This window comes from Podarcis vaucheri, assembly GCF_965113315.1.
Source record: "Podarcis vaucheri genome assembly, chromosome: 3".
NCBI classification, from domain to species: Eukaryota; Metazoa; Chordata; class Lepidosauria; order Squamata; family Lacertidae; genus Podarcis; species Podarcis vaucheri.
The window spans coordinates 16,762,728-16,790,221 of NC_138761.1; the positions used below are offsets into that span (position 1 = coordinate 16,762,728).

At 41.9% G+C, this 27,494-nt stretch overlaps 1 protein-coding gene across 2 annotated transcripts in view; it reads left to right on the top strand.

Annotated features, from left to right (window-relative positions):
* The window catches only part of FBXO11 (F-box protein 11), a 76,738-nt gene that overhangs the window by 14,061 nt on the left and 35,183 nt on the right, over positions 1 to 27,494 (top strand). The window lies entirely within an intron of this gene.

A 27,494-nucleotide genomic window follows, 5' to 3' on the forward strand; every position in this document is an offset into this window, starting at 1 on the left:
TAACAAAATTAACATGGTATGCACAGCAGGTTAAAAACAATGCTTAAAATAACATTATTTAAATCAGAACCCATGAAACCAGCTCAATTGAGTGTGTTGTGGCCTCTGCAGTTCCCTGGGCTGCTTCAAATTTACAAAGAAAATTAAGCAATCTCTTCTTACTTCAAATCTCTTATAAACCTGTTAGAACCTTTATTTGATTTATTTTGAAAGTGTCTCTTTTCTGAAGTAAAAATATAGCTTATGTGCACCATCTTACATTTAGCAACTCTGGATGTACTTGCAGTGCTGTTTTGTAACCATGGGCATTACTTGTTGGGGACAACATTTTTAGACTTGAAGTTGTGGTTTGCTAACTTGAAAAAATGTTGCAAAATGGATGAGTGAGTCCATGGCTGATGACAGTAGTATATTATCCATTTTGGTGTTTGGGCATTCATCAGAAACATGAGAAGGAATGATACTATTCAGAGTTCAAAATTAGCAGGGCACCAGGCACATTTTTCACCTAAAGATTCTTCATTCATGAGCGCCTCAAAAAGTCTGGGTGCCATTTTTTGTGCCTGGTTGACACTCAAGGATTCCTGAAATGTATGTGCTTTGATGCCTCGAAGTATATGTTAAGGATAGACAATATGTTAAGGAGTTTAACAATAAAGTGTTTTGAAAACTGAAGTATAGTACCAACATTTTTATTGTAAGCAAACACCTAATTAAACATATTATCAATTTCTGCTAAAAATGTGATATTAACAATGTGTCACATGAGTGAATTGTGTATTAATTAATGCTTATCAAAATAATAAATAAAAAGTATTGCCGACCCCTCACCTCCCGTGGTGACTAGACATTCTGTTTTGGCGCCCACAACCCAGGTCCCAGAAGCCATTTGGCTCCTGGCTTTTCTATCCCAGTTTCTATCACTAGTACTACTTAGGATTTGCTGTTTTGTGTCACTTTTCTGTGTTTTTTGTGTTGCTGAGAAATGGCCACTTAACTGCAAGTTTTAAATTTCCATATTAGACTGCAGTCTTATGCTTGCTTATATGGGAGTAAGCTTCATAGAACTCAGTGTATGCGCAGAAAGCATTGCATTACAAATCTGTGAAGCAGGGGAGTATATGGCTGTAGTGAGCCAACCTTTCTAATCAATGCATTTAACTCCACCTTTACAGTTACCATCTTAAGGTGGCATAGCAAAAGAGTGAGTAGCACTGTGACCAGTCTTTACTCAGAGTGAAGAATTTCCTTTCAATCTTGAACTGCAATTTAGTACTTGCTGATTATTATTATTTTGGATTTTTGTTCTGTTTTGTGTGGAACTTCATCTTTATAATCGGGCTGGGCGATGTATCAATACATTGTCCAAAACTGGTTTGATGTCAGCATCATGGTAACTGTTTCATAATTGACGTGGCAATATATCGCGAATCACAATGTGTGTGTGCACTATGTAAAAAATTGCCTGGTGCCTAAGATGAAAGTAGGAGTTTCTAGGTAGAATTGGGATAATAACAGATGGAGACATCTGAAGGCAGCCCTGTTCAGGAAAGCTTTTAATGTTTTTAGTCCTCTGTTGGGAGCTGCCCAGAGTGGTTAGGGAAACCCAACGAGATGGGCGGGTAAAAATAAATAATTAAATAAATGATAATAATAATTATTAGGAAGGTGGCATATATTCACTGTCTAAATTAGAATCTCTAGATGAGAAGTTTTCAACCTTTTTGAGTCCACAGCTCCCTCGACCAACTACGTTCTTTCTGTGGCTCCCATGTGGGGAAACACACTCCAAGCCTCAGAAGCCCAGTTATGTCACCCGTTGCCTGCAGAGCCAGCAGCCTCTCACCCGTTTTCAAATGCCCTCCCTTGTGGAGTGTTCCTTCAGCGTCTTCTCCTCTCCTGTCTTCTTGGGAGCCCTCAGGGCAGCCGCAGCCGCCACCTCAATCTCTCAGCCACCCCCCCCCCCCGCCCCAAAGAGAGGTGTCTGCTCACACTGCCCCCCAGGGGCCTGGGAAGAGGATGCCCCGATTCTTATCGGCCCAGCAGAGACTGGTCAAAGGTGAACATGAAGCCAGTCTCTTACTCACCTGCGGCACCTCTATCATTCAAGGCACCCCACTGCTCTAGATAATTCTTCAACAAGCAGTTTCTAATGTATATGAAGTTCCATGTTTTTCTCCATATTTAGTTAAATGTTTATTGTAGAACTTAATGCACAGCATTTAGCAAAAAATGAATATATCTGTTAGATTGTCCTGTAGGAAAGACCACATAATATTGCCTTTTGTAGCCTTCGGTGAAAAGATTGGTCAGAGCTATTTCTGATTATTCTTGATTTTTATAAGATAGAGCTAAAATTGAAGAAACCATAACTAGTACCTAAGGGATTTTTATTTTATTTTGGGGGAAAGGGCTAGTTTGGTAGCTTAGTAGGAGTTTGGGATAGAGAACGATATTCAGGCTATTTGGTTCCTTAAATCCAAGCAAAGCAATGCAATACAGTATTGACAGTTCAAGCAATGCATTTGCATGAGAGAGGCTACAAAGCTACACAGTTCCGACAATTTTGAAATGTTCAGCCATGTGAAGTTCTTTTGATGCGACGGTCACCTCCAGACTGGATTATTGTAACTCGCTCTACGTGGGGCTGCCCTTGAGACTGACCCAGAAACTCCAGCGGGTGCAGAATACTCCTTATGGGGTCTTCGCTGCGAGATCACATTCATCCAGTACTATACCAACTGCGAGGGGACGCGGGTGGCGCTGTGGGCTAAAGCCTCAGCGCCTAGGGCTTGCCGATCGAAAGGTCGGCGGTTCGAATCCCCGCGGCGGGGTGCGCTCCCGCTGCTCGGTCCCAGCGCCTGCCAACCTAGCAGTTCGAAAGCACCCCCGGGGGCAAGTAGATAAATAGGTACCGCTTACCAGCGGGAAGGTAAACGGCGTTCCGTGTGCGGCTCTGGCTCGCCAGAGCAGCGTTGTCACGCTGGCCACGTGACCCGGAAGTGTCTCCGGACAGCGCTGGCCCCCGGCCAATAGATGTGAGATGGGCGCACAAACCCCAGAGTCTGGCAAGACTGGCCCGTTCGGGCAGGGGTACCTTTACCTTTACCTTTTATACCAACTGCACTGGCTCCCAGTGGAGTACAGGATCAGGTTTAAGGTGCTGGTTTTAACCTTTAAAGCCCTATACGGCCTAGGACCCTCGTACCTACGGGACCGCCTCTCCTGCTATGCCCCACAGAGGAACCTACGGTCTGCAAATAAAAACATCCTGAAGGTCCCAGGCCTCAGAGAGGTTAGGCTGGCCTCAACTAGAGCCAGGGCTTTCTCGGCTGCGGCTCCAATCTGGTGGAACGCTCTGTCACAAGAGACTAGGGCCCTGCGGGACCTGACATCTTTCCGCAAGGCCTGCAAGACAGAGTTGTTCCACCAGGCCTTTGGTCAGGGCCCAGCCTGACTCCCTCCTCTGGCAACCTGCACAGAACTTTGCTTAACGGTTGCCATTAATTTGATTTTAATTAATTGTTATAATGAAATGTTTTAGAATGTTAGATTATTTGATTGTTTGATTATTTGATTGTTGTTAGCCGCCCTGAGCCCGGCTTTGGCTGGGGAGGGCGGGATATAAATAAAATTTATTATTATTATTACTATTATTATTATTATTGTGGAGTTCAGTGTACTGGTCTTGTGTGCTCAGTCCTTTTGCCCCATTTATCACAGTAATTGCTACCTCTCTATGTTCCATTGTGACCTCAAAAGATAAATTAGGAGCATCCTGTTGAGTCAACAGTGTTGACAATACCATACCCTAAGTACTTATAATTCTGTAGAGAGGTGTCTTCTGTGGCTGCTTTGTAGTTAACAGAGTTTTTGATGGTCACCAAAGGCTGAACATAAGCATTTTTCAGAATTTCTCTAGGAATATTTTTATTTGAATTATTTTCAGTAGATGAGGTTAAAGCAATAGGAGAGGAGAGCAAGTAAACAATATTAGAACCTTTGGAGTTCCAGCCAATATTTGTTCATAATAGAAATCATACTCATAACAGTAATACTGAAGTTTCCTGGACAGAAAACCTCACTGATCATAATCTGGAATGTTTCAAGTTGACAGTTATCTTACTGCAAATTATCCAATAGCTTAACCTTTGACTGAACATTTCCCCCCACTTTTGCCTCAGCAGACTTATTCAGCAAAGTGAACCACATTGCACTTGATCCACATTGTATATAATGTAGAAGCCTGAAGGGGTTAAAACTACCCAGTAGTTCCTTAAGCTGTTTTTAAATAAGCCTTCTTAAAGGCCAGAGAGCATGTTCATCTACACTTCGCTTTCCCTTGCTTCTGTATAGTGAAACTGAAGAGGACATGATCTTTTCTTCCCAATTTTTCTGTACTTTCACTTTCTTGATCAGTTCCTCCCTGTTGGTGAGAACCAGATCCAAGTGAGATTGACCCTCTTTTTGCTTCTTCCACCTTCTTGGCAGAGTTTGAGTTCCAATTGATATTGGAAAAGTTAGTCTCCCATGACTACTATATCTCTCCTTTTTGAATGTTTGGTAATCTGCCATAGAAATGTGTTATCCAAGTCCTCAATCTGTATTGGAGGTCTATAGCAAACACCCACAAGGTCACTGTTGTGTCCCTCCTACAATTTTTACCCATAAACTCTGAATCTGCCTTCCATGCTCCTAGTCGTGGATCTCTTCACAAGTGTACACATCTTTCGTATACAGTGCTGTGCCTCCTCCCGTCGTGTTTGATCTATTCCTTTTGAATAGATTGTGCCCCTCAGTTTCTACATTCCAGTCATGAGTCTCATCTCACCAGGTTTCAGTAATGCCTGCCAGATCATATCTCCCATAATGTATTAAGAGCTCAATTTCTTCTTGCTTGTTTCTCATGCTCTGTGCATTTGTGTAGGTACAACTGAAACCACAAGTCACTCCTCCATACACAGCTGCCTCTGTCCCCCTCCATAGGGAATCACCTTCCGCGGTCACCACATGTCTCTTCTATGGGGAGAGGCAACAATTGTCCTGTACACTGAACACTGCCACCTTAGTGTGTTGTGAGTTCTGGTCTGAATCTGACCTTTGTAAGTAAACCATTTTAAACTTTTCAAACGTGGTCTTTTTATCCTTTTATCAGAAATGCAGTCTTCTTCAATGCTAAGGGAACAAGCGAGTTTTGGAACTCACAATGGCATATTTTAAAGGTCTAACAGCCTATATTTCCATGCTTTACTTTGCTGCATGTTTTGTTATTTTAAATCTGCAAGGTTCCTCTCACCAAAAAGTGCTTGCCCCAAACTTGGATCTTGGCTTTCAGGAATTCTTCTTTTATATACCTATTTTTTTCCTTGCCACCGACAAAATAAACCCTTCTTTTCATAGTGATCTTCAGTGGGTTTAAGGGAATTGTTGTCTATGAATTATCCAACAATTTATCTTGTTCTTCCCAGTGGTGCTGCTGTTTCTAGCTAGTGGTTCACAAGTCTGGAATGGGGTAGGTAGGATTCTGCCTCTTTTGCCTTGGTATTTACTTTGAAGAGGGTGTCTGTTACTAAGTTGGAACTAGTATTAGTGATAATGGGACTTGTAAACTCTGTTCCTAAATAGATAAATGGGCTGTATTGAAATTTAGTATTATATCCTCCTTTTGGTACTTCAGTTTTTTGAAATCTGTTGCTGAAATTAGGAGGGTCGTGTGAGGTTAGAACTGTGAGGAAGCACCATCTGAAATAAGAACTGGTAAATATCCCTAAAGGTGACTTGTAAAAATGTACTGGGCAATGTAGTTGCACCAGTTAATATTCCTTCATGTGCTGCTTTGAGGTTTACTTCTCTACTTTTTCTTCTTAATACAAGGATTGAGATGCGTCTTATATGGGATAAGATGAAAAACAGATAAGTTTGACAGATATGATTAAACAGTTTATCATTTAATTCAGACATCATGCTGCTTGAATGCAAAATCCTTTGTAAAACCTGTAAACAATCGGTTACCAATTAGGGGTCCGGGGACCCCTGGGGGTCCATGGAACACACCCAGGGGGTCCGTGGCACCATCTCCTGCCAGAGACTCACTTATCTTGTTAATTGCACAGTGAAAGCCACAAAGATGATCCTCTGCTTGCGACCAAGGCCTGCTTGCTGGCAGGGGCAAAACTTGTGAAAGAGTTGCTGGATTGCAAGTGAACTGGGATTGGGCAAAAACCTCTGACACAGTTTCTTAGGGCTCTTATGATTAGAGGGGGCACATGAGCAGGAGAAACATTGGGGCTCCCTATGGCTGGGGTGGGCAGGCAAGAGCACTTTAGCAGAGCCTCCACCCCACCACTGGCTTGGCGGGGGCTCCATAAAACTGGTTGGCTGAGGCAAGGGCAGCCATGTGCTCCTCAACCAAGGAGTTTAAAGAAGCGGAGGGAATAACAAGCTGTATCAGCGCCTCACCAATACAGCTTGTTTCTCCCTCTGCTGGTATGAGGGCAGAGTGGGATGGCGGATTCACTCAGCGCTATATCGCTGGCGAAACTACTGCTGCTCCTGAGTCCCTCTGCCAGGGTGGATTTGATTAAATCAAATCGATTTAATTCACGATTTAAATCATTAGTCAGTAAGACTTGATTTAAATCATTTTTTAACAGAAAGACTCATTCTTGTTGGTATAAACTTAATATTGACAACCAGAGGAAGGTTTCATTTTTGAAATAATAAATGTTCAGACTGGTTTTTACAGTTATATCAAAAATTACTGATTTGGTTGTACTATTAGACCGATAATTATGAAATTATTGTGAGGTTTAATAAGTTAACTGTTCATATTTGGACAACTTTTCTGCTGTACTTTATTGGAAAGAGAAAAATAATTATTTCCTTAATAACAATTTAAACAATTTATTTAACTAAAACAATAACATAGCATATGTATCCATGCTTGTTTGTTTGTTTTAAAATATAATCTATTAGTTTTCTATACTTCATACTTCAAATACATATATTGTTATATTACACTGTATATAGTTTGCTCCTGCGAGCTGAATTCCCTCTGTGTCTCCATGTTTGTTAGGGACGCGGGTGGCGCTGTGGGTTAAAGCACAGAGCCTAGGACTTGCTGATCAGAAGGTCAGCGGTTCGAATCCCCGCAACGGGGTGAGTTCCCGTTGTTTGGTCCCTGCTCCTGCCAACCTAGCAGTTCAAAAGCATGTCAAAGTGCAAGTAGATACGGTAAATTAGGTACCGCTCCGGCGGGAAGGTAAACGGCGTTTCCGTGTGCTGCTCTGGTTCGCCAGAAGCGGCTTAGTCATGCTGTCCACATGACCTGGAAGCTATACGCCGGCTCCCTTGGCCAATAAAGTGAGATGAGCGCCGCAACCCCAGAGTCGGTCACGACTGGACCTAATGGTCAGGGGTCCCTTTACCTTTATCCATGTTTGTTAACTGATGTGGTGAAACAATTTTAAAAAAACTTAGACTTGAGTTTTAGCACACATGGAAAACTTAAAACAAATAATTATTTCCTGATGAATAGCCTTTGGACTATAGTGTAACTTAAACAGAAAACTATCCTTAGAAAGATTTTTTTCTTCAAAAGCATTTTATTTTAAAAATCCAATTTAAATTTTAAAAAATCTGATTATATTTATTTATACCAGCACCAGCTGTAGAGAGACAAGGGTCGCCCAGGCCTTTCTAGTGCAAAAGGCAGCCTGTGTTGTCCCCCCGCCCCCTTGTTTTCTGTGGGAAGCTATGTGGATACATTTTGGGGTGGGAGGAAACAGATGTAAGGCAGAATCCTAACAAATTCAGAAGTTGGTTCCTATTGGACAATCTGCAAAAATAAAAACCTCACTGTATTTGAGGTTTGTATTTAACTAATCTCTTTAAGCCAAAGATGAAACTTGGGCACAGGAGGACTAAATAATAATAATCTACTACTACTACTACTACTACTACTATTATCAACATTACAAAATCCCAGCTGTTTTCTATTCAGTCTTCACCAATACAAGCCCTGACCAAGCCTTCACCTTTGTCTTGAAGGTGCAAGATCCCTCAGCAGAACCATATGCTGTAAAGCTTTGCTAAGATGTACCATAACAGATTACAAGTAAGGAATAGCATGTTTGAATACTCTCTCATATAAAAAGCCTTCTGCATATAGAACCCTTGCAGGTTAGGGGCACAAGTTGTAGTGGAGCAATGGAGACAAGTTTTTCCTACTGTCTGGAGATAGGCACTTTGTGATAATATCACAAATTTTATGGTTTGTTTTTTAGTACAGTATAACTAAAATCCTTTGCTTATTAGGGGCCACCCCACGTTTTCTCCAAAGAATTGCTTTGCACAGGTAACTACCATAGAGTTATCAAAATTTTCAAAAGCTGGGGGTCTGTGACTTGGCTTTTGAAAAATAGGGGGTCCTCAGTAATTACCGTATTTTTCGGACTATTGGACGCACCGGTCCATAGGACGCACCTAGATTTGGGGGGGGGGGAAATAAAGGCAAAAAAAATTTATCCCCCCCGCCAGGCGCGGGGCTGGGGCGGGGAAGCCCGAGCTTTCCCCTCCCCCAGAACGGGACCCAGAGCCATGCCGAAGCTGCGCGCAGCTTTGGCATCGCTCTGGGAACTTGCGGGGCTGGGGGAGGAGGAAGCCTTCCGCCAGCCTCCAAACCATGTCGGGAGACAGCGGGATGGCGCGCTGCGCCTCTCCCGCTGTCCCCCGAGTTTGCAGGGCTGGCGACGGGGAGGAGCAGGCTTCTTCCCCCGCCAGCCTTCTAGACAAGTCGGGGTACAGCGGCAAAGGCGCGCTGCGCCTCTCCCGCTGTCCCCCGAGTTTGCGGGGCTGGCGACGGGGAGGAGCAGGCTTCTTCCCCCGCCAGCCTTCTAGACAAGTCGGGGTACAGCGGCAAAGGCGCGCTGCGCCTCTCCCGCTGTCCCCCGAGTTTGCGGGGCTGGCGATGGGGAGGAGCAGGCTTCTCCCCCCGCCAGTCTTCTAGACAAGTCGGGGGACAGCGGCAAAGGCGCGCTGCGCCTCTCCCGCTGTCCCCCGAGTTTGCGGGGCTGGCGACGGGGAGGAGCAGGCTTCTCCCCCCGCCAGCCTTCTAGACAAGTCGGGGGACAGCGGGAAGGCCGCGCTGCGCCTCTCCCGCTGTCCCCCGAGCTTGTGGGGCTGGCGGTGGGGCTCTCCTGAAGCCTGGAGGCTCCCCCCCCCAGCCTCCAGATCAGGTCGGGGAATAGCGGGATGGCGGAGCGCCGCCATCCCGCTTTTCCCCGACCTGATCTGGAGGTTGTGGGGATGGTGGGGGGGAGAAGCAGGCTTGCTTCTCCCTCCCCCAGCCTCCAGATCAGGTCGGGGAATAGCGGGATGGCGGAGCGCCGCCATCCCGCTTTTCCCCGACCTGATCTGGAGGTTGTGGGGATGGTGGGGGGGAGAAGCAGGCTTGCTTCTCCCCCCCCCCAGCCTCCAGATCAGGTCGGGGAATAGCGGGATGGCGGAGCGCCGCCATCCCGCTTTCCCCCGACCTGATCTGGAGGTTGTGGGGATGGTGGGGGGGGAGAAGCAGGCTTGCTTCTCCCTCCCCCAGCCTCCAGATCAGGTCGGGGAATAGCGGGATGGCGGAGCGCCGCCATCCCGCTTTTCCCCGACCTGATCTGGAGGTTGTGGGGATGGTGGGGGGGAGAAGCAGGCTTGCTTCTCCCTCCCCCAGCCTCCACATCAGGTCGGGGAATAGCGGGATGGCGGAGCGCCACCATCCCGCTTTTCCCCGACCTGATCTGGAGGTTGTGGGGATGGTGGGGGGGAGAAGCAGGCTTGCTTCTCCCTCCCCCAGCCTCCAGATCAGGTCGGGGAATAGCGGGATGGCGGCTCTGCGCCTCCCCGCTGTCCCCAGCTTTTGGGTGCAGGCTGCTGCCCGCAAGCCTTGCGAGCCCGCGGGACATCCCGCCGGGCTTGCAAGACTTGGGATAGCTTCCTGAAACCTGGAGAGCGAGAGGGGTCGGTGCGCACGGACCCCTCTCGCTCTCCAGGCTTCAGCAAAAGCCTGCATTCGCACCATAGGACGCACACACATTTCCCCTTCATTTTTGGAGGGGAAAAAGTGCGTCCTATAGTGCGAAAAATACGGTAGCTAATTGAGAACCACTGCTGTAAACCAAGTTGCCCAGCTTCCAGTTCTTGAGGTCAGACCTGGCCACAGTTTGGTTTGAAAGCTTTAGTGAACAACACAGTGGCAATCTTGATAAGTGAGTCAGACACCTGGAATCATATTACTGCAATTGTATGGGATTTTCAGTGGCTCCAGAGTCAATGTGCTACTGTTGACTTATAAAACGCTGCACAATTCAGGAGCTTTTCTCCCAGTATTGTCCTGTCAGGTTGTTACGGGTGTTAAGATCTGAAGGAGAGGTCATTTTGTGTCCTACATTAAGGGCTAGCGCATTATGTGATGACTTGAGAACTGGCTTTCTCAGTGGTGGGCCCTGAATGTGGAGTATCTTCCTCTCAGAGGTTTGGCTGGCATCTACAGTGTTAACCTTTGAGGGTAAAACATGGATAGCTCAGGTGGTTAAAGCATGGTGCTGATAACACCAAGATTGCTGGTATGATTCCCGTATTGGACAGCTGCATATTCCTGCATTTCAGGGGCATGGACTAGATGATCCTTATGACCCCTTCCAACTTTGATTCTGTGAATTTTATTTTCCTGGTATTGAGATTGTATGATGTATGATAAACAGTATTTGTTGTTCTGAAGCATTTAAATTAATTAACTGATCTGCTCCTTTTGCTTATTACGATGAGGTTTGATCTAGTATTAGATTTACATTATGCATTTGTTACCTGATCTGGGGTAAAGAATGACAGAGGCTGGAATAAGAAATTCTTATATGCAACGTATACAAATATAGTGTGTGTATAGTATACATGCATGCACATGTACAACACACACACATGCGTATACTGTAGAAGCATCCTAAGTGATTTTCCATCCAGGCTGGACCAGACCTAGGTGGAATCTACACACACACACACACACACACACATATATATATATATACATTGAATTTGCCATAGTTCACCATCGCCATCTAGTGTCACATTTGTATTGCACTTTACATACACTTAAAACGTTTTATTTGCAGCTGTATAGCAGAGTCCTCAGTTTGCCTTAAATTAAGTGCTTTCAGAACATTCCTTACATTCCACTAAAAAGTGCCTAGGATGGCTTATAAAAACATAAAAATTATTGAAGTGCAATTGTTTTTAAAATTAATTTGCAACTAAAAACTTTGTAGATAATCCAGTGTCTTCTTACTGCATCCTTCTCTTACATGTGCTGCTTTAGTCATGGATTTCCCTGTTACTATGCCTCCCCCCCCCCACCTCCACAGTTGGGTGTTTGCATTGCTATACATGGGACATTGAATGAATCATGTCACCTGACTCCTGTGAAAAAGGTTTGATCTAGTATTAATCCAGTGAGTGTGGTCTGGCTTTGTCCATGGAGGATATTGGAATGTGCTAACAGATCCCTTCAAAGCATGTTTTTGTTCATGCTTCTACTGCTTTAGAGGAGGCTCCTGCAGTCTCTCTTAGAATTAAAAGTTAGGGCCAAACAAGGTGTGCATTTGTGTGGTGTCAAAACATGTGTTTGATGGTTCAGCTATAAAGTAGGTGTGCAAAAATTGATTTATAATCCTAAAAGTGTCCACCCCCTCTTATTGCTGAACCAGTGAGCGTGTTGTTTTTAATAAACACTTTTGTGTCTGGTTTGGCCCTTAAAGACAAGTTGGTCCACTAAGCATGTACAGTAATGCTAAAGTACCATGGTTTAGTGCTAAATACATGAACTGGAATGATCCTGAGTGAAGCGTTGCACTCAGATGGTCACCACTGGTTCATTCTCTTTTCAGCATTGCTAGGAAAAGTATTTTACTAGGGTTAAGATTCACTTTTACAGAATCGTGGCTTATGAATGCAGAGACCTTGGTTTTTAAGAGTCTCTGGACAGTTTCAAAACAAGCTGCTTAAAACTAGGTTTGTTAAACTAACCAGAGTTTGTTTTAACAAATTTACTAAAGGTTTTTAAAAACGTGATCTCTGGTTCATTCATTACAAGCCATTATTCTGTAAAAAGGAAACTTAAGTTTAGAGGAGGTCCCCCTAGATGAGGGGAGGGTCAACTTCAATCGTCTCATTCCAGCTCATGCGTGTACTTTTTTACACATGATATTTTAATGTTCTGTACAAACACAGTTTGTGGTTTAAATCTTACTCTGGTGTTGATTCAGTATGACCTATATGCTGCTGTGCCATAAAGCCTTTAATTTACCTACCTACAGCTTTTGGACTTGCCCATGTACTGTATAGGAATTAGCATACAGACCGAATTGTATGTGGAATGTAGATGGAGACTTGGTTTTCAGCTATTCTGCTTGAGGACTGGAGAAGGAACACTTGCTGTCTGAGCAGATTTAGGCATTTTTACTGGTGTGGTGCTGGGGAGAGGAGCCTGGTCGGCCAATTAGAGAAATAAGAGCAGAGTGTTAAATACCGTATTTTTCGCTCTATAACACGCACCAGACCATAACACGCACATAGTTTTTAGAGGAGGAAAATCTGTAGGAATGCCACCCGTAGGCATTCCCTCCATAACACACACAGACATTTCCCCTTACTTTTTAGGAGGAAAAAAGTGAGTGTTGTGGTGCAAAAAATACGGTATGTTCCCATGTAAAAGCATAATTTTAAATAAAGAGCATGGTGGTATTAGTGGAAACTTAATCAGATACACGTCTAGACTAATACCTGAAATGAGATGAGAGAACCTTGTAGATACACCAAAATAAAATTTATTCAACCCAACCTTCATGTGCAGTACAGTGGTACCTCGGGTTACAGATGCTTCAGGTTACAGACGCTTCAGATTACAGACTCCGCTAACCCAGAAATAGTACCTCAGGTTAAGAACTTTGCTGCAGGATGAGAACAGAAATTGCGTGGTGGCGGCAGCGGGAGGCCCCATTAGCTAAAGTGGTACCTCAAGAACAGTTTCAGGTTAAGAACGGACCTCCAGAACGAATTAAGTTCTTAACCTAAGGTACTACTGTATCAATGTCACTTTGAATCACTGTGTATTACAGCACATAGAAAATAAAGTGTTACTTAGTTTTCCTAGTGCCCCTAACAAAGAGTGTATTGGGTTGAATCAATTATATTTTTGCCTCATTTCTGTATTATTGCATTCCCTCTTTTGGCTGTCTGGCTACAGTTTTATGGTTATAAAGCTTTGGTATTTTTATATCAAACTTCTAAACTGAACAATAAAAAGTTAAAGCACAGCTGTGAAATTCTGACTATTGGAACGTTTCACTTGTGTTTTATAATACCTAAGGTTTGAATTTATGAACACTAACTTTCCAAATTTACTAAATTGTAGCATCATTCACATATTATATGCTTTAGAGGCCTAAAGGAATGGAATCCTCCCTCCCACTCAAGCATCTTTTGTCATTCATGTGCACAGGCAGTGTTTTTTTTTTCTTGGGGGACGACGATGCAGAGGTATGCATACCCCTAAACATTTTGTGAATCTAAGTTTGGCCTCATTGAGGGGCAGTATTTCAATATGAGTAGGAAAATGAGAGTACCCCTAAACATTTTTTTTAGGAAGAAAAAGCACTGTGCGCAGGTATAGGTAGAAAACACTAGAAACATTTCTTTTTGTCTTGGTATTACCTCTGAGGGTGTGCTGTAGACCTTTGCCGATGCCTAGGTATCCAAACTGACTAAGAATGACATAGCACCTCTAAGTAATTACTATGCATTAAACTGATAATCCCTTCCTAATATTTACTTGCTAGCTGACTTTAATGAAACTATCCTTGTTCCCACATTGCTTCTTTATAGCCTACAATGGATCCATCTAGGCTGGTTGTTGTTTGTGCAGTCTGCTACAGCAAACTGTACAGTTGGTATAGTCCAGATTATCTTCTCTTCTCAATGGAGAAACTTTTTATTGTAGAAATTGTCCCAGTTGATCTGGAAAGAGAATCATCTGGGGTCGAGTGATATTATTATACAGTACTGTTAAAGCCAACAATGTCTTTGCCTAATCATGCCTATATTGGAGACTACAGGTTACATACGCTTCAGGTTACAGACGCTTCAGGTTACAGACTCTGCAGGAGGCCCCATTAGCTAAAGTGGTGCTTCAGGTTAAGAACAGTTTCAGGTTAAGAACGGACCTCTGGAACGAATTAAGTACGTAACCAGAGGTACCACTGTATCTGGGAGTTCCATGTAACACTTTCTACACTTCCCAAAGAAACCATAACAAAACCCATTGTAAGATAAAATAACAAGTTAAAGGGGGGGAGAACTTAGCATTATTTCTGAAATATGACAAGGGTAGCAAAAGCGTGCCTGATCAAGGATTACACCAGCTTCCTTAATGCCACCCAAGCTAATTGCAAATCCAGTTTAGAAGTGAATGTGCTTGATAACTTGAATTATCATGCTGGTTAATTGACTGATCAAATATCGGTGGGGTACATATGAACCCTGCTCACACATTCGGGTCAGTGTTGTTTCATAATAGCAAACCAATTTGATCAACTTTGTTTACATAATGCTGATGCTTTAAAATGTGTGACCATTTTTTGACAATGAAAATATTGACAGTTTGTCAATACAGTGGTACCTTGGGTTAGGAACTTAATTCATTCTGGAGGTCCATTCTTAATCTGAAACTGTTCTTAACCTGAGGTGGCACTTTAGCTAATGGGACCTCCCACTGCTGCTGCGCCACTGGAGCATGATTTCTGTTCTCATCCTGAAGCAAAGTTCTTAACCCGAGGTACTATTTCTGGGTCAGTGGAGTCTGTAACCTGAAGCGTCTGTAACCCAAGGTACCACTGTATGCTAGACATAACTATTAACTATGGTTTAGGGTGGTGGCCAGGAAGCGCATAGTTCAATGGCCTGCTTCCTTAACTGTGGTTTTTAGGGACTGACCCTTGATTTTGGTTACATATTAAAGCTGAAAAATCATATTTAAAGTTCTTATATAGGGGTTTTACATTGATTTGCCTAGTTAGGATTGTACTGTTATGCTGGTTTTCTAAAATATAAGATGAGATTTTAAATTTCATAATGGTATGTCTTCTCTAAATCATTTAATGTATATTTGTGCTGCTAAGAGATTTGTTCATACACTCAGAATGAAGGCTGGCCTTAAGGGTGGTAGAGTAGGCACCTGTCACACATGTTGACATGAAGGGGACCCTGAGTTACGCTTGGTATTGCGTGTACCATCTAAAGTGAGCCAGGACAAAATAAACAAAAATGCAGTAGCATGCCTTTAACTTTTCTTTCTCAGTTTTTACTTTGTCATTTGTTCTAGATAAAAATCACCTGAACACAGCTTGATACCGAGGCAATGAAAGGTCAGGTTTAAAAACTGGATAATGTTGTATTTATATTTTGAAAAACAAAAATACAAATAATTTGTCCAGAACCATGTAGCAAAGCATTCTGTGGTAGCAAAGTAGCAAATCTACCCATTGATGCTGATATACCTTCATCAAACCCCTGCTCTAGTGTGACTTCCAGTAGATCAGCGTAGTTTATTTGCTCTCCATTGTTTAATAATAGCAGTACACACACACACCTGCCACCACCACTGTGCAAGATTCACCAGCCAAAACTAATGAAACCTAGAAGGAAAAGGAGTGGATTTTTGTGTGGAAGGACGGTGTGCTCAGTTCAGTTCTGGTACTTTGAACAAATTACTTTGTTCGGAATTCTTTAATTCTAACTGTAGTAGTAGTAGTAGTAATAATAATAATAATAATAATAATAATAATAATAATTTATTTATACCCCGTCCATCTGGCTGGGCTTCCCCAGCCACTCTGGGCGGCTTCAAAAAGAAATATTAAAATACTATAATACATCAAACATTAAAAACTTCCTTAAACAGGGCTGCCTTCAGATGTCTTCTGAAAGTCTGGTAGTTGTTATTCTCTTTGGCATCTGGTGGGAGGGTGTTCCACAGGGAAGGCGCCACTACCGAGAAGGCCCTCTGCCTGGTTCCCTGTAACTTGGCTTCTCGCAGTGAGGGAACCGCCAGAAGGCCCTCGGTGCTGGACCTCAGTGTCCGGGTAGAACGATGGGGGTGGAGACGCTCCTTCAGATATACTGGACCAATGCCATTTAGGGCTTTAAAGGTCAGCACCAACACTTTGCATTGTGCTCGGAAACGTACTGGGAGCCAATGTAGGTCTTTCAAGACCGGTGTTATGTGGTCTCTGCGGCCGCTCCCAGTCACCAGTCTAGCTGCCGCGTTCTGGATTAGTTGTAGTTTCCGGGTCACCTTCAAAGGTAGCCCCATGTAGAGCGCATTGCAGTAGTCCAAGCGGGAGATAACCAGAGCATGCACCACTCTGGCAAGGCAGTCCGCAGGCAGATAGGGTCTCAGCCTGCGTACCAGATGGAGCTGGTAATCAGCTGCCCTGGACACAGATTTGACCTGTGCCTCCATGGACAGCTGTGAGTCCAAAATGACTCCTAGGCTGCGCACCTGGTCCTTCAGGGGCACATTTACCCCATTCAGAACCAGGGAATCCTCCACACCTGCCCGCCTCCTGTCCCACCAAAACAGTACTTCTGTCTTGTCAGGATTAAACCTCAATCTGCCGCCATCCAACCTCCAACCGCCTCCAGGCACTCACACTGGACCTTCACCGCCTTCATTGGTTCTGATTTGAAAGAGAGGTAGAGCTGGGTATCATCCGCATACTGATGAACATCCAGCCCAAATCCCCTGATTATCTCTCCCAGCGGCTGCATGTAGATGTTGAAAAGCATGGGGGAGAGGACAGAATCCTGAGGCACCCCACAAGTGAGAGCCCAGGGGTCTGAACACTCATCCACCACCACCACTTTCTGAACACGGCCCAGGAGGAAGGAGCGGAACCACTGTATAACAGTGCTCCCAGCCCCTCAAGACAGTCCAGAAGGATGTTATGGTTGATGGTATCAAACGCCGCTGAGAGATCCAGCAGAACTTTTACTCTGGGTGTTGGGTATCGGGGTTCTAGTAAAAACCAAAGTTGACCCCACAAGCCTGAAGTCTGTTCACTCTGAATTAGAGAGGTAGCACTAGGGCTCCTTTTATGAACATTTCTTGGAAAGTCTAGATGCGGTTGGCCACTATCATTGTTTGGTTTTTCTAACCTGCACAAGCCACAAAACTTGTCAACATTACAAAACTAACCCGGGGGGGGGGGCACTCCTCACCTATTTATCTGAGGGCAGCCTTGCTCAGAATCTCAATTTTCTTTCTCTTTGAATGAAAGGGCCAGAAACACAATATGGGGGAGCCACTGATGCCTAAACCACAAGTGGTCAGCAGCTACGAACAGTTAATTGCCATTAAGAACATAGGAAGAGCTCTGCTGGAGCAAACCAGAGATTCATGTAGTTCAGTATTCTGTTTTCACAGGCACTAACCAGATGCCTCTGGGAAAACCACAACCTGGGCATGAGTGCAGTAGCATTTTTCTGTTTCTGAATTGCCTGAAGCTGCCAGAAGGAAAGAGTTGGGGAGTAAGTGGGGAACAGATGAGATACTTAAAAAATAATAATTATATTTTATTAAGGTGATTTTAGATAAAATAAATAAAGTAATACAGGAAAAAGAAGGAAAAATGAGAGAGAGAAAAACAACAGCAACAAAGATACATATAAAAGCGAAAATATGCAAAAAAAGAGAGGAATATACAATATTCCCATACATTCTTGTATAAATTGGTATGGTGTTATTGTCCTGGTGCTTATGTAAATGTTAATATCCTGCTACATTTTGCATAAACTCATTCCAAGTGTTAATGTTTTTATCCATGCAGAATCTATGTCTGTAAGCAGTCTGTTCCTAAATTGTGATTGTTGTCATATCAGTCAATTGATTGAAGAGTATCGTATCTTTATTTTTCCTGTTGCTCAATATCAATCTCTTGGCCACCATTAGGGCCTGGAAAATCCATTTCCGTTATCCCGTTGATAATTTCCATACTGCAGGTTTAAAGTTCAATAAAATATTCTCCGCTGAAAGATTTAACTTTTCTGCAGAGTCATAGTTACACTGTCGAACACTTTCTCCCAAAACTTGTTAAGTAAAGAACACTGTACAAACATATGTTTCAGAGGGGCGTTGTCCTTGCCACATCTCCAACACTGAGCTATCTTAGCTAATCCTTTCTTACTCAACCATAAATGAGTCCAGTAAACTCTAAATATTATTTTCTGTTGTATTAGTCTTAATTTTAAATCTAGTGACACCTTAGCTATTGAAGCTAATACATTTTCCCACTGTCTGGGGAATATTGAAAGTTCCAGTTCTTTATTCCAATCATCTCTTACCGTCTGCATATTGAACTTGTGTATTGTTAATAGATATCTATAAAAATAATTGCTGGCTTTTTATTTTTGAGTGAGTTGTCCAATTGCTCAAATATCTTGATTATCTCGCAAGCTGAAAGGGCTGATGGCCCAAACACACTTCTTAGGAGATGTTGTAATTGAAGTTACTGCTATTGGGCTGCATCTGATAGATGGTATTTTTATCTTAAAACAGCAAAAGTATAAAATTCATCTTCCCCACCTATCAATTGGTCTAATGTCAATACACCTGCTTCTATCAATTTTTTCCATATCATCATCTTTTTTGCAATTCTTAGTATGGGGTTTCCCCACAGAGTAAGTTTAGTATGTGAAAATGGATCAAATTTGTTTCTCTTAGCCAATATATTCCATGTTCTTCTAAATGATTTAATTGTTTCCACAGTCACCTGAGATTTCAAATACTTCGATCCTATTATGGTCCAACCAACCAAATATGCTATGTACATATATTCTAGGGTTGCCCACACTGGAAAATTGGGGCCAGCAGTGGGATTCCAATATTTAGTACTTGACAGTAGGTAGGAATAGTAATATAATTCCAAATTTGGGATTCTGAAACTGCCTTCTTTAATTTGTAGCTGCATTCTCTGCAAGGATATCCCTGGTGTTGCTGAGCCTCAATGAGTTTATATTTTGAAAATATGATCCAGATATAAAAACTGGAAGCCCTCTCAGGATATAAATGAGTTTCAAGTGATTGTTGTATGTTCTGTGCTTGACTGCATGTGCTGAAGATCATTGATAATCCTTGCAGGGTGTAGTTGAAGAAGAAGGGGCTAGAGTAGAGCTTTCCAAACTGTGTTGTGACATGCTGGTGTGTCAGCTGCAGTGTGTAAGTGTGTCACATGAATGCTCCCCGCGCCTCTCCTGGGACTGGGAAAGGGGTTAATTTAATCTTCGGTTTGCTAGTAAAAATTATTGTGTCATGAAATGATGCATGTCTGAAAAGCATGTCACCAACATGAAAAGTTTGGAAAGCTCTGGGCTAGAGTTGGGAATCCACTGCAGCTAGGAGCATGAAACCACAGTCAAAGAGACACAAAGGTTCGCAATGGTAAATGAAATGAGTTTTTCTGTAGCCATTTTTATTTAATATTAAATATATCTATGTGATTCATATCAGAGTTCATGATTGGAAGGACTGCTTAATGAAGAACTTGCAGGGAGAGGTAGCTGAAAATGGAATGGGGCAGTAGACCTCTGATAGTAGATGAAGGTAAACTCATACCTTGCTTGTGAGCTTTTCACATGCTAGGGTAGTTGCCTAGGGTGGTTGATACTCATCCCAGATAGTTTGTACTCCTGATGTATGGCAGATATAGGAAAACAGAAATAGGAAAGCTGGGTTATGCATGGGATAAAATGTAAAGAAGTATTTACTGTAATGTGGTTTCTATTATCTGCTTGTTATTGTTGTTGTTGTTTAGTCGTTTAGTCGTGTCCGACTCTTCGTGACCCCATGGACCAGAGCACGCCAGGCTTGTTATTGGTGTCTCATAAATAATAATCCAATGTGAGAGTGGCTGTAATTCTCTTATGGTTTTCTTTTGCTCTTGAATTGATCATAGAATGTTAATTGTTCATTTCTGAACTCAGAAAGCCTAGTTCTAAAACAGGATTCAGTGGAATAAAAACACCTGTACACTAAGCATTTTTTTTTTTTTTTTGGTACTGAGATAACGCATCAGTTCAGATGACATCCTTAAAGTACCAGATCCAGTTGCTCTTGGAGGAAACTGATTTTTTTAGATCCATTTCAGTTGTGGCTTAGGACTGGTTTTGGTACAGAAACTGCTTTGACTGCTGTGTATGATTACCTTTGTCAGGAGAGAGACAGGAGAAGTGCATCCCTGTTAATTCTCCCTGACCTCTCAGCAACTTTTGATGCCATTGAGCACAGATTTTGATTCTGGAGCACTGCTTTGCAGCAGTTCTGGTCTTACTCTGTGTTCTTGGCAACAACAGAGCTGGCTTGGTATCTTACTACTAAAAGCTTTTTCTTCCAATTTTTATTTTTATTTTAAAAAGTAGTAATAATAAATAATTTTTTGAAAAAAAATCCCAAAATTTCAACACCTCTTGCAATGGTTTCACCCCTTTCCATTTTTTAACAGTACAAATTGTACAAATACTTCTGTATCTCCTCAAAAGCATTTCTCCTGCATATTCCCTGTCCTACCTTAATTGCACGTGTTAATTTATCATTAACAGCTATATCCCACACCTCTTTGTACCATTCTTCCATTTTACATTCACCTTGCCCCTTCCACATCCTAGCTGTAATAATTTGTGCAGTAGTCAATAAATTTGTGAGCAAGTCCTTGCCAGCCTGCGAACCTTCCACCCCATCGTAAATTGATAATAATAAGTTTATTATTTATTTTCATGATACTTACTTATGCCCAGGTATGGCAGCAATTTTGTGCCTAGAAATAAACCCTGTTGTCTTGTAGGACTTAATATCTGAAGAAATATGCATAGCATTAGGGTTTAAATGACCTTAAGGCTGGAGTGTTAGATCTAGGCTTTGAAAACGGGCTTTCAAAGGTAAAATATTATTTTCAACTTTAGCACCTACATACTCATAACTTTAAGACTGTTCATTCATTAGCCTATACTTTATTATTATTTATCAGTGCTGAATTTTGTGACTAATTAAACTATAAGGTTAGCAGAGCTAATAATAAGTATATTCATGGTCTACATATTACTATATAATACAATACACATTCCACCTCAGACAATAATTAAAATATTTTTTACCTGTACCAGCACATTTAACAGTCATTCTAAATATAAAATATTGTTTAAAATAATATAAAGCCAGGCAGGGGAAGAGGGAGATAAGTTGTGGGGAATCAAAGCACTTATTGATTCTATAGCATTGACTTCTATTTGCTGATTACCATAAATCTGAGTAAAAATTCCATCCTTGATTTCTGTAACGTTGTGCATGCAAAATCTGTTTTTAAATTTCTATGCTACATATTTTTTTTGGTCCCTCTTTGCCTCCATTTTATCACTTTTGACCTTTACAGAACCTTGATGCCTTTAAAAGCTGTATGGTGGGCAGATAGGTAAATGTAAAGGGACCCCTGACCATTAGGTCCAGTCGTGACCGACTCTGGGGTTGCGGCGCTCATCTCGCTTTACTGGCCGAGGGAGCCGGCGTTTCTCCACAGACAACTTCCAGGTCATTTGGCCAGCATGACTAAGCCGCTTCTGGCGAACCAGAGCAGCGCATGGAAACGCCGTTTACCTTCCTGCTGGAGCGGTACCTATTTATCTACTTGCACTTTGACGTGCTTTCGAACTGCTAGGTTGGCAGGAGCAGGGACCGAGCAACGGGAGCTCACCCTGTTGCGGGGATTCGAACCACCGACCTTCTGATCGGCAAGTCCTAGGCTCTGTGGTTTAACCCACAGCGCCGCCTGTGTCCCTTAGATGGGCAGATACCCTCTCATTAATTTGAGTCGATATACCACTCATAGGGTTAGTTGGGTCTTTCTACTCTAGCAAACGTGTATACTTTTACCTCCTCTATCAAGTATATTTCTGCGCTGCTTGATACCATATCCTTGAATCTTTCAAAGTCCACTGTGTCTACTGCAAGGCAAGAAACATAGATCTTATAAGCCTTTAGGAGCATAATAATATTAATAACATTATTATTATTTAATTGCCTTCCACACATTGAGGAGATGTACAAAATGTAATAAAACAGTTAAATATATAAGTGGGAATCCCCATGCAAATTAATTGGAAGTCATCTATACCTATCATGCAGCTTTTAAAGGCATCAAACCTCTAAAGGAAAATAGGAAAAAAAATTTAATGCCTAAAAGAGAAGGGAAGGGTTTTTTAAATTATTTTGAGCTCTGGGGTGTACCTTGGGAGCTGCTGACAGTTGGGATGGGTAGTGCTAAATAACCAGTGGTCTAAGTTGCTAAAAGCCAATTTCATATATCCAGTTCAGGTGTCACTAACATTTTTTGCCCTATAGGCACATTTTGAACTTGAAGAAACTGTCATGGGCATTCCTTCCTCTTCTCAAAAACAAAACAAACAAACAAAAAAACATAACCAGCCTAGGCAACATTCCCCCCTTCAAAACAAAACAAAACACCACAAAACCTTGTAAGACAACAGTGCCCCCCTATTTCTCCTTCTGCTTAACTGTTAAAAATAACAAGCCATATTCACACTCACAATAGGCAGCTTAGCTTGGCACCCTGGAAAGTAGAGTCGTAGTTCTAGCTGCCTTGTCCTCCTTCTGTCCTATTCTAAGAATGCCGCTGAGAAGCTTCCTTTTAGAAATCAGTTAAAATTAAAACTTAGACAGGAGGCCTAGGGGCCTACTACATTGCTTGCTTCTTCGATTTTGATACACTATATCACATATTGCTATAGGTAACACTTAGTAAATTTTACAACATGGAAACCTTGTTTTCTCCTCTTCAAATATATGTTTCTCTTCTTTTGAAAGAGAACCTCATGTACCGAGTGCTTCCAAAACTTCTGTATTCCAGCAGGCATACTCTTAATTTATTGCAAGGTGTCTTCTAGTTGCTGTCCTTAAGGGAGACGGAGGGAGTGAAACAAGATTGGGACCAGAATATTATCCTAAACTTCAATTTGAAGATTAGAAACAATCCTCTGCAATTCTGAGTTGCTCTGCTGGGTCTGTCCCTTAAATCTCATCTACCTGAGATACATTTATGATACCCATATCCTCTGGATGCATGGATGGAGTTTCCTTAAAACTACCACCAGGACTTCAGTAACTTTCACCACACCATCAGTCTGAGCCTAGACCAGGCCATGCTGCAGGTTCATTTTCTTGAGATGACTATGCAGCTGCAAAATGGATATGTAAGCACCACCTGCAGACAGCTTGCATGTTTCCAGCTCTCATAGAGAACACGCCACAAAATCCATTGTCGTATAACAGGAATAGGGAACCTGCAGTCCTTCAGAGGTTATTGGGCTCCCAACTCCCATCAGTTCCAGCCTGGATGGCCAGTGGGCAGGAATGATGGGAATGTAGTCAAACAATATCTGGAAGGCAACAGGTTCCTCATCCCCAGTCTTTGATCAAGCCATACAACCACATCTGTTCAAATGCTTCAGACATACTTACAACTTAAGGGTTTGTACAAGCCATTTCTTGCACTAAAATATCTACCCAGTGTAAGTGTAGTAGCATGTTATCAAAGACAGACTGGTGCTCAGAAGCAATCTGTTATGGAACAGACCAGAGTTGCAGTGATAGAACATTACTTGATGTTGCCTATAGCTCCTAGCGAAAACCACTCATACGTATTCTCAGTCATCTACAGCCCATCGTGTACAATGACAATTCCTTCTTATGGGCCTTGCTTACGTAGAAGACATCCCCTCCAATATAAAATAGCAGCAACACTGGGTCATGGTTTAAAGTCACAAACCCAGAACACAACCTGCAGCACACCCACATGTAACCCACATGTAACCCAGAACGTGTAAAAGATAGCTAGTCATCTCATGGTAACTGGACGAATATTAGTATGCATATTAGATAACATGCTAAGACCTCTGTGGTATTCAAATGAAAATAATAAAGACTGATATCCCCCCATCCCTCAATGCATGCTTATAAGGAGTGCTGATAACCAGGTAATGATAACTCTTCTAAACACAAAGTGTGCGCATATATATATATATATATATATATGCTTTCGTAGATTTTCACGGGTACAGGAATGGTACCCACGGGTACGAGTGAGACCTCGTCGAAACGTCGCACAGACACCCCGACTCTTACACGGGAAGACACCCGAAGACACCAAAACCTGCATATATATATATATATATATATATATATATATATATCAAAAATTTAATTCTGTTTAAAAGAAAATGAATGATAGTGAACATACTTTTTTAAAAAAAAATGATTTGAACCAACATACTTAAACACTCTTAAAACTGAATCCAATACACCATTGAAGCACCGTTGAAGGCTTCTAACCTGGTAACTTTGTGCTATCTGCAGGGTTAAAAATCACAAATCTGTTAGGTCATGTGTGCCTATAATATGAAAATACTAATTTTTTAAAACACACATAATCATTAAGGCACCTGGTTAATCAAAAGGCTTATCAGCACAAAATTATTTGACTCTGGGCGAGGGATATGAAGGCAGAAGGATACGTTTGGCAGACAACTTGGGATTCCCCGTCACCTGGTAACCTCCAGTGTAGCAGAACATTTTCTGTAGGGAACTGTGGAGGTAGTGTTAGCTGCTTCTCCTGCCTTTTGGTTTTCTTCTGCAACCCTTTCTCTGCAGCTAATAGGTGAAAGGAGCCAAATGAGAGATTTCAAAGGGAAAATACCAATGAGAGATACATCCTTGCAAATGTATTCCAGCCTCTCCTTTTCATGTTACAGGCAACCCCGCAGGATTGGGAATCCTGTGTTCAGCTGGTCCCCTAGTTCTAGTCTAGACATAGTTCCTGTCTTCTCCCAAATCCTTGCCTCTCTGATTTACAGCAGATTTTAAATGCAAACTCTGGCTACCCTGTGTTTCATGTTATGCCTCTGCTGAATCTGGAAAAACTTAACAGAGAAGAATCCTCTCTTGCTCCACCCTTCCCATTCCACCAAAGTATTTTCTGGCTTTGTACAATGGCCAGTTCTGGATGATGTAATGGAAGTTTATTATAGCATACACAGATATGTGAATGCCCTATTTCTCCCCCAGGCTAAATTGTGAGAAAGAACTTTAAAAATAGCAGGGAAAATGGGCAATTATGAGGGAAAGTGACAGACCTCTTAATAAATATATTCTCTTTCAAATGATGTGAAATGCTTCATTTTAAAAATAAACAGTGTTTTAAAATAATATTCTTAATGACAATTCACAAAGATTCAAAGGTAGTAATTTTAGTGATGATAGCATTGCTACTACATTTAGCTAGTTACTGCTAAAGAAGACCCACTCTTAGGGCTTGATGGTAGAAAAGTATTTCCAAATGTTGCAGATTTCAGAACATCTTCATGGGTTATCTGGGAGTATGCCAAGCATATTTATCCTCCAGTGCGGTGACAAGCCCACCAAATCCTTGCTTCTCATTTGCTCTGGATTCCTCTGTTGTCTTTGGTAAATAAAATAAATTTGATGAATGCTTGAAAATACATACAATTAAGAAGCTTTTTATAGTTTACTTAAACCTTCTATTTTATGAAGTCCATGATTTTGAGCTTCAAAGTTCAGAATTAGATGCTTGGTTCTTTTCAGCACTGGTTCTTGTTAAGAGAAATAGATAAACATGAGTTCAGGATAGCAGAGATATTTTCCCACCTACACACATCCCAGTCCTGGAGTGGAGAGTGCTGGAAATGTTGATTGTGTGCTTTCCTGGACTGTGAGTCTTCTGTTACCTTCTGTACATTAGTGTAATGTTCAGGCCCCTTCTCAAAGGACTTAGTCATAATATACTGGAGTTCTTATATGTACTTATGAAATGCATTATATTTACATAATATATCTAATGCAAAATATGAATGCAGATAACATATGTCTGGAAAATTAAATCACTACTTGGGCATTGAGATTGGCTGTTGTTCTGCCATGCATTTAGTGACACACATGCATTTGCTGCTAAGTAAATGTATGTGGGAGATTGAACAAGGGTGTAGAGCTTGATAATTGATAACCTAGATGATTTAATAGGCCATGAAGAACAGGTATAACTACTGAAAAGTAATATATTGTTCAGTCATTTAAGATGCATAAATGACTGTTAAAGCTTCATTAGGTATTAATTTTATTATGATTAGCTTGCTGCACAAATAGATTCATAGTTTTTATTATTTTAAGAAAAGAGTACACATATGAAACTTGTACTCGAAAGAATAGGTACTGAAATTCAATATAGAAAGATTGTTAGATAAAGCATTTCAGTTAGGAAGCTTGCTAATTTTAAGTCAAATGCTATGTTGTTTTTTTCAGAGATTTGTACCTATTCTAGAGCTATTGATCTTTAGTAGAGCAACTAACTGTAGATACCTTTATCTCACCGTCAAGAAAAGTTAATTGTTTCCCTCATTTTCATTTTTTTCTTGGGAGAAGGTATGTCGTGCAAATAGCTAGAAGGCCTATTATCTTTAAATTAATCTTATTTAATTTTAAGGAAGAAGCAGTAAATTGTAGTATGTTCCCCACAAATGTCGAAAGACACCAGGGACTTGTAGCACATGTGGATGTGAGCAATAAAGATTTGTTCTCCTGCGTGCTTGCCAGCTCAGTAGTGGAGGGGTCAGCAACTTTTTTGGGCCCGTAGGAACACTTGAAATTTGGGGGGGGGGGGAGGTCTGTGGGCATTGTCCTCTGTTTGCTCCCCCCCCCGCCTCATCAATCTCTCTCCCACTCAACAGAGAGCCCTCTCTCTCACACATGCATGCTTCACTTTTCTAAGAAGTCTAGGTAAAGTTCTGATCCAGTAGAATTAAAATGGATTATTTGAATTAGCATTACTTTACATGGGGTTCCCAAAAAACCCCATCAATTTAAAATTTACAGTGGCGGATGGCACAGTAAAAAACCCACAACCCTAGATTTCAGTTCTTGCCAGTAATACAAAAATGTTGTCCTGGCACACACATCTTCATGGATTTTCATAATTTCTACACAGAATGACAACAAAACCACTGACAATTCACAGAACACATCATGGACACCAAGATTACCCATAATTTTATGGTGATAAAAACTAGAAAGGTCCATAAATATCCTTCCTTCATCCATGCTTTTGTTCCATAGCAACTGTGGAATGTACCAGATCATGATTTTATGGTCAATTCAGTGGACTTAGGTGGGAACTGTGATTTGATGGTGTTTATAGGGTGGGGATTCTGTGAATAAATGATTCAGTTTCAAGACAATCCACTTGGAACTGGATCCAACTGTGTGTGCACCTACCTTCTCTATCACATTCCATTACCCCTCTCCATTTCACTGATCCTGTCCCACCCTA